Raw genomic sequence first — 6000 nt, 5'->3', positions numbered from 1 at the left:
TCTCTCTTTAATTCTAGATATATATATACATACGCATACTCGCATATATGTGTATATTGCATATATTGTGGTTCTTGTGTTTGTTAGTTCGCCAAAAAGATTCACCAGCAAAAAATTCTTTAGAAACGAATTGGAGCGAGATACCTTTTTATAACAGAAATACTACCTCAAGTAAATTTCATGTGAAATGATTCTGTAACATACTAAGTAACCACTTATACTTTCTGACCTGGTAATGGTACATTTTTTTTTTTTATCCTTTTTATTTTTTATTTTCCGAAATTTCTCCGATCATGTACAAAATAGATTTCCTTCGAACCGGATTTGAACCAGTGACCTATGGATGTCTGTCTGTTTGATATTTCCAACTACAGTCCACCGCTCTACCAACTGAGCTATCGAAGGATCTGAAAACTGAGGTGTTGCTGTTTGTTAAGATAATATAATATGTGTTCTAAGTTTCCAAGGGAAAGCATTTATGGTAGAATTTTTTTTCAATTCCTTAGCCATAAAGCACTTAGCCCATTCTGTTTATTGGTAAATTTAATTTCAAGTGAATATAATTATAAAATATGCCTAAGATATTTCCATATTTTTTTGGTTAAATCATTTCAATTTTGCTTAGAATAAAGCTGACTTCCCAATAAAAGTTAGAAGAAAGTTTATCAGTAACTTGTGGATATTGTTTTATACGAAATATTTATATGTTATGAAATTCGAACGTGATATGATTATGAACTTTAATTCGATTGATGGTCTCACTCATTCTTATGGTTCATTATGTACATTTAAGTTGAAAGTTACTTTCTGACGGATGAATAGGAATGTTTTTGTTGCCCGATATAATCATCGACATAGAAAACGGGGAGAGTAATTGGCTACATACTTGAGGTTGCAAAGCTCTCTCTCTCTCTCTCTCTCTCTCTCTCTCTCTCTCTCTCTCTCTCTCGTCTCTCTCCTACTCTCTCTCTCTCTCTCTCTCTCTCTCTCTCTCTCCCAGAAAATTCTTCTTGCGAACCGTATTTGAGCCAGAAACCTATTTATCACAGCGATAATATCTGCAGTAAACTTCATCTGAAATGTTTCTGTATCATACTGAGAGATCTCATGTTCTGACCTGGTAATAAATAGTACCGAAAGTTTCGTGACCGAGATTTCTTCTATCATGAACAAAAAACCGATATCCTTCGAACCGGATTTGAACCAGTGACCTATGGATGTCTGTTTGTCTTTTACTTCCAACTACAGTCCACCGCTCTACCAACTGAGCTATCGAAGGATCTGAAAGTCCCATCACTGCTGCTTGTTAAAAGATAGGCTACGGGTTTTCAACATCATGCAACAGGTCTCGAAGACAAAGCAGTTTCAGTCAGATTATTTTTTTATTCCATATTCGAGAGTAACATAGTGTTTTCTGTTTCATGGTAAGTTGTATTTATTATGAAAATTAATTTAAAGTATGACGGATAAAGAGGAATGCTTTCATTGTCCCATTAATTATCGACATAGAAAACGGGAAGAGTAGTTTGCTGCCTATCTAGGGTTGCAAATATCTCTCTCTCTCTTCAAGAGTAAGCCAGGCTCCACGCTTCATTAATAACGTAAGTGTTAAGTTAAGTTTGTACTGGAGAGCTAGAGTTTAATGAACCAATTGTGTAATTAGGTTTCATGGTATATATAGCCAACCTAGTTTTTCTCCTAACTTCTCATTAGAGTTTTGAATGAATCTCTACCCCCTATTCGGCACTTGTAAGCTAACACATTACGTCACGGGTATTGAAATCCCATTACTTGTAATCTAGGGAAGTCTAGGAATTACAGGTACATACCTTTTCATAGGTATCACATAGAGACTGTCTCATTCCATACTTCTAGTTAGGTAATAACCTTGCACAGGTATCATTTTTGTTAGCTATTGAAATTTTTTTACATACTTAATAGAACATTGAGTTTTGCCACACGTACTGCAAGAATGATTGTTATTATTAGTCTATTCTCATTAATATGTATATTGCGAAATTGGTGACTATACTTTAGTGCATTGTGAGTTAATGATCTCGGAGGATCTAAAAAAATCCACTAGTTATAAGTTATTGCTTATTAAGTATTGCACTGTAATTATTCAAATTGTGAACCTATTGTTTTGGATTAATAATGTCTTTTGATGCTAAACACTTTACTTTTAACCCGAAGGTAAACCTTCATACTCTGCAGTATGCCAAGAAGTCCGATTTGTTGTCTTTAGCCATTGCTATTAAGATTGGTGTACCGAGTACCGACAGGAGCTGTGAAAAAGAAATCTTAGGTCTAATTCTGAATTGCCTGATAGTCAAAAATATAATTTCACAAGATGATGTGAATCAATATTGGCCCTTAACTATAATAAATAAGGAAGATTCGGCTGTAGAAGTTTTAAAATTACAGATAGAATTGAAGAAATTAAAATTAAATAAAGAACGCACAGCAGAAAGACTAGTTCAGGCAGAATTAGAGAAAGAACGTGAGCTAGCTAAGGCAGAAATACAGAAAGGACGGGAGCATGTACGGCTACAGAAGGTAAAACTAGAAATAGCAGAGAGAATAAAAATAGAATCTACAGAAAGACTAATTCAGGCAGAAATAGAGAAAGAACGTGAGCTATCTAAGATAAGATTGCAAGAAAAACGGGAGGAAAAGGATATTCCTGAACCTTTCAATGTCTCTAGGGTTTAGAAACTCTTACCTGTGTTCAATGAACAAGAACCTGAAAATTTCTTTGTGGTGTTCGAAGAAACTGCCAATACCTTAGCATGGCCTAAGGATAAATGGGTACTGATAATTAGAAGTTCTTTCACAGGACAAGCAGAGTATATTATAACTCAGATGATTTCTGAGAATGACTGTGATATTTTGAAAAAAGCTATTTTAGATGTTTATTCTATTACAGCAGAAGGATATCGGCAGACATTCCGCAGTTCATTCAAGACACCCAACCAAACTTTCCTGGAATGTTGTAATCTGAAGATAAAGCAGTTACAGAAATGGTTGGACAAGGCAGATATTAGTAACTTTGAAGATTTGAAGTTTCTCCTGTTGTTAGAAGAATTCTTGCGGAAGATACCAATTAACTTTGCTATCTACATTAAGGAACGAGGAACAAAGAAACCCAAGGAAGCAGCTTTGTTGGCGGATGAATACTCCCTAATTCATAAAGGACACCATAAACAGAAAACTTTCGTCGATAATAAGGTATGTTCATTTTGTAAAGAACTTGGACATTTAGTTCAAGATTGTCCTAAACCTCAGTGTAAAAGGTCTCGCCAACAAACTCATCCTAAAGCAAACTCTTCACCTAATACCGGGAAATATGATAAATCTAAACCAACTGAACATGAGACGATGCATTGTGCAGTCAAGGAAGATGGTTTTGATTACTTCAAGTGTCAGGGTAAGGTGAAAGACAAACCTTTTACAATTCTTCTTGATTCAGCATCAAGTAAAACTATTGTAAGTTCTAATATGAAATCCTTTATTACTCCCACAAACAGGTTCATCACAGTTTTGGATCTTACAAGTGAATCGGTACTTCCCTTAGTAACAATTCCTTTAACTAGTCCTTACACAGACTGAATAGTGGAAGTTGCCTACTTGGATAAGGAATTCCCTTGCAAAGATTTTGATGGGTAATGATTTGGCCAAAGGTAAGGTACATACCAATCTGGTAATACAATCTCCTGAAACATATGTTGAAGCCAAGTGTAACATTGTAACTAGGTCACAAGCGTCTCCAGGAGAATCTAAGAGTGGTGTCATACCCAGTAAATCTGTCCCTAGCAAGGTAAGTAACGCCACTGACATGCTTAATATTCCTGCTGAAGATTTTGAGAAAGCACAACAAGTAAATGAGTCTATTCAAAAGTTGTTTGAGAAGGTTAGAGAGATCAGACGTAGAGTGTAAAACTCCTTACTTTTATCTAGAAAATAAAGTCTTTATGAGACATTACAGATCTCCTAAGATGTCTTTTCAGGATAACTGGCATGATAAATTCCAGCTGGTGGTACCTAAGGTCTACCGACAATCTTCGTTGGACTTGGCCCATACTGACAACTGCCATCTTGGAATAACCAAAACATACCAACGACTAGCAGAGGATTTCTACTGGATTGGAATGAAGAAAGATGTCAGAGATTTTGTCAAAGCTTGTGTCACTTGCCAAAAAGTAGGAAAACCTAACCAGACAATACCTCCAGTACCTCTCATACCTATTTCTGTACCAAAGGAACCCTTCTCTAAAGTCATTATTGATTGTGTGGGACCTTTGAAGAAGACTAGAAAAGGTAATTAATACATTTTAACTTTAATGTGTCCAACTACTCATTTTCCCATGGCTGTTCCAGTTAAAAATATTTCTGCTAAGGCAATTATCAAACAGTTGCTTAATATTTTTTCTATATTTGGATTTCAGCAGAAGTACAATATGATTAGGGAACTAACTTCATGAGTAAGGTATTTCAGGAAACTTTAGCTACATTTAATCTGAAAAAGGTAATAGCTACTGCATATCACCCTCAAACTAATGGAGCATTAGAGAGATCATATCAAACTGTAAAATCTCTAATCAGGAATTATGTTTTCAGTACAGGTAATGACTGGGATGAAGAGCTAGATATGCTCATGTATGTACTACGAAGCATCAAGAACGAGTCGACTGATGTTAGTCCTTTTGAACTAATGTTTGGAAGAAAACCTAGAACTTTGCTGACAGCTGTGAAAGAAAGGATTCTGAAACACAGTGAGCTTAAAGAAGTATTCAAGAGATTGAGGTCTGCCAATCTCAGTCAACTGGGAAAAAGCAACTTCGGTAAACCAATGGTAACATACCTCGGACATACTATTTCAAATGGCAAGGTACTTTCAAAACAAGTTAATATCCAAGCCATCAAATACTATCCTGTACCCAATAACAAAAAGTCATTGCACACATTTTTGGGAATGACTGGGTTCTATTCTAGGTTTTGTCCTAACTATTCTCAGATAACAGGACCTCTATTTGTTCTAACCTCTTCAAAAAACACTTTTAAATGGACAGATCAGCATCAGACCATCTTTAACCAATTAAAAACCTTCCTCATAAATTATCCAATTTTAAGAGCTCCTAACTTAGACAAACCTTTCTTTCTCCAAGTGGACACTATTAACAAAGGATACGGTAGCGTCATACTCCAAATCATCCAGGAGGACTTGGGAGATGTGCCACCCTTCGACTACCTGTTCCCAATTTGTTACCACTCAGGACGTTTTACGGGTGCTCAAATCAGGTGGCCCACCATCGAAAAGGAATTGTTCAGCATTGTAGATGCCATCCTACAATTTAGACCATATGTGGAAGGCCAACACCAGACTGTCATCTACTCTGACCATTTGCCTTTGTTTTTTGGAAAGGGCTAAATTCACCAACCTAAAACTTTTAAGATGGTCTTACATCCTATCTGCAGCCAAAGCAAAAATAATTCGAATATAAGGAGCCAATAACACCCTAGCTGATGCCCTATCGAGGATGGAGGAGTAATGTAAACTTTTTGTCAACTTTTCTACAGGTAACGGACTCTTAACACCCGGGGAATATGACGATCTGCTACCCGTTTTTTTAGGATTCTTTCGTCCGTTATTCTGCCAACTATCTTCAGCGCCATCTAGGAATTGCTGCAGCCCCTACACTCTACGCCATCTATTGACTGCTGAAGAAATCTTATTATTTTTAAACCTCCAGTATCATTGCCTGGGACATTCATCCATGGAATTTTTGTGTAGTTTCTAGTAATTAGAATCCTTTTGTTTAAAATAAGTTTACCTCTAATGTAAATCATAAGTCCAGAGTTGAGTCTGGTTTACTGCTTGCTTAAGTTTGGTTATCTTCTTCATTACTACTTGTTTGGAGTTAAGTGTTGTAAATAATATGTAAGTAGTTTATATATTATATTTAATATCGTTTACGTGCTGTGTTTTGTACACCCTGATTA

The 6000-nt window shown here is 36.0% G+C and overlaps 2 non-coding genes across 2 annotated transcripts; both read right to left on the bottom strand.

Moving 5' to 3' along the window:
- Positions 1 to 309: 309 nt before the first annotated feature.
- Positions 310 to 405, bottom strand: Trnay-gua (transfer RNA tyrosine (anticodon GUA)). The gene is made up of 2 exons: positions 369 to 405; positions 310 to 345 (listed from the first exon to the last, which is right to left on the bottom strand). It is a non-coding gene; the product is annotated as a tRNA-Tyr (tRNA).
- A 778-nt stretch (positions 406 to 1183) lies between these two features.
- On the bottom strand, positions 1184 to 1279 carry Trnay-gua (transfer RNA tyrosine (anticodon GUA)). The gene is made up of 2 exons: positions 1243 to 1279; positions 1184 to 1219 (listed from the first exon to the last, which is right to left on the bottom strand). It is a non-coding gene; the product is annotated as a tRNA-Tyr (tRNA).
- Positions 1280 to 6000: the final 4721 nt, after the last annotated feature.

This window comes from Macrobrachium nipponense, chromosome 11, assembly GCF_015104395.2.
Source record: "Macrobrachium nipponense isolate FS-2020 chromosome 11, ASM1510439v2, whole genome shotgun sequence".
NCBI lineage: Eukaryota > Metazoa > Arthropoda > Malacostraca > Decapoda > Palaemonidae > Macrobrachium > Macrobrachium nipponense.
The sequence above is the reverse complement of the archived record's forward strand: the minus strand, read 5'-3'. Positions and strand labels throughout refer to the sequence as shown.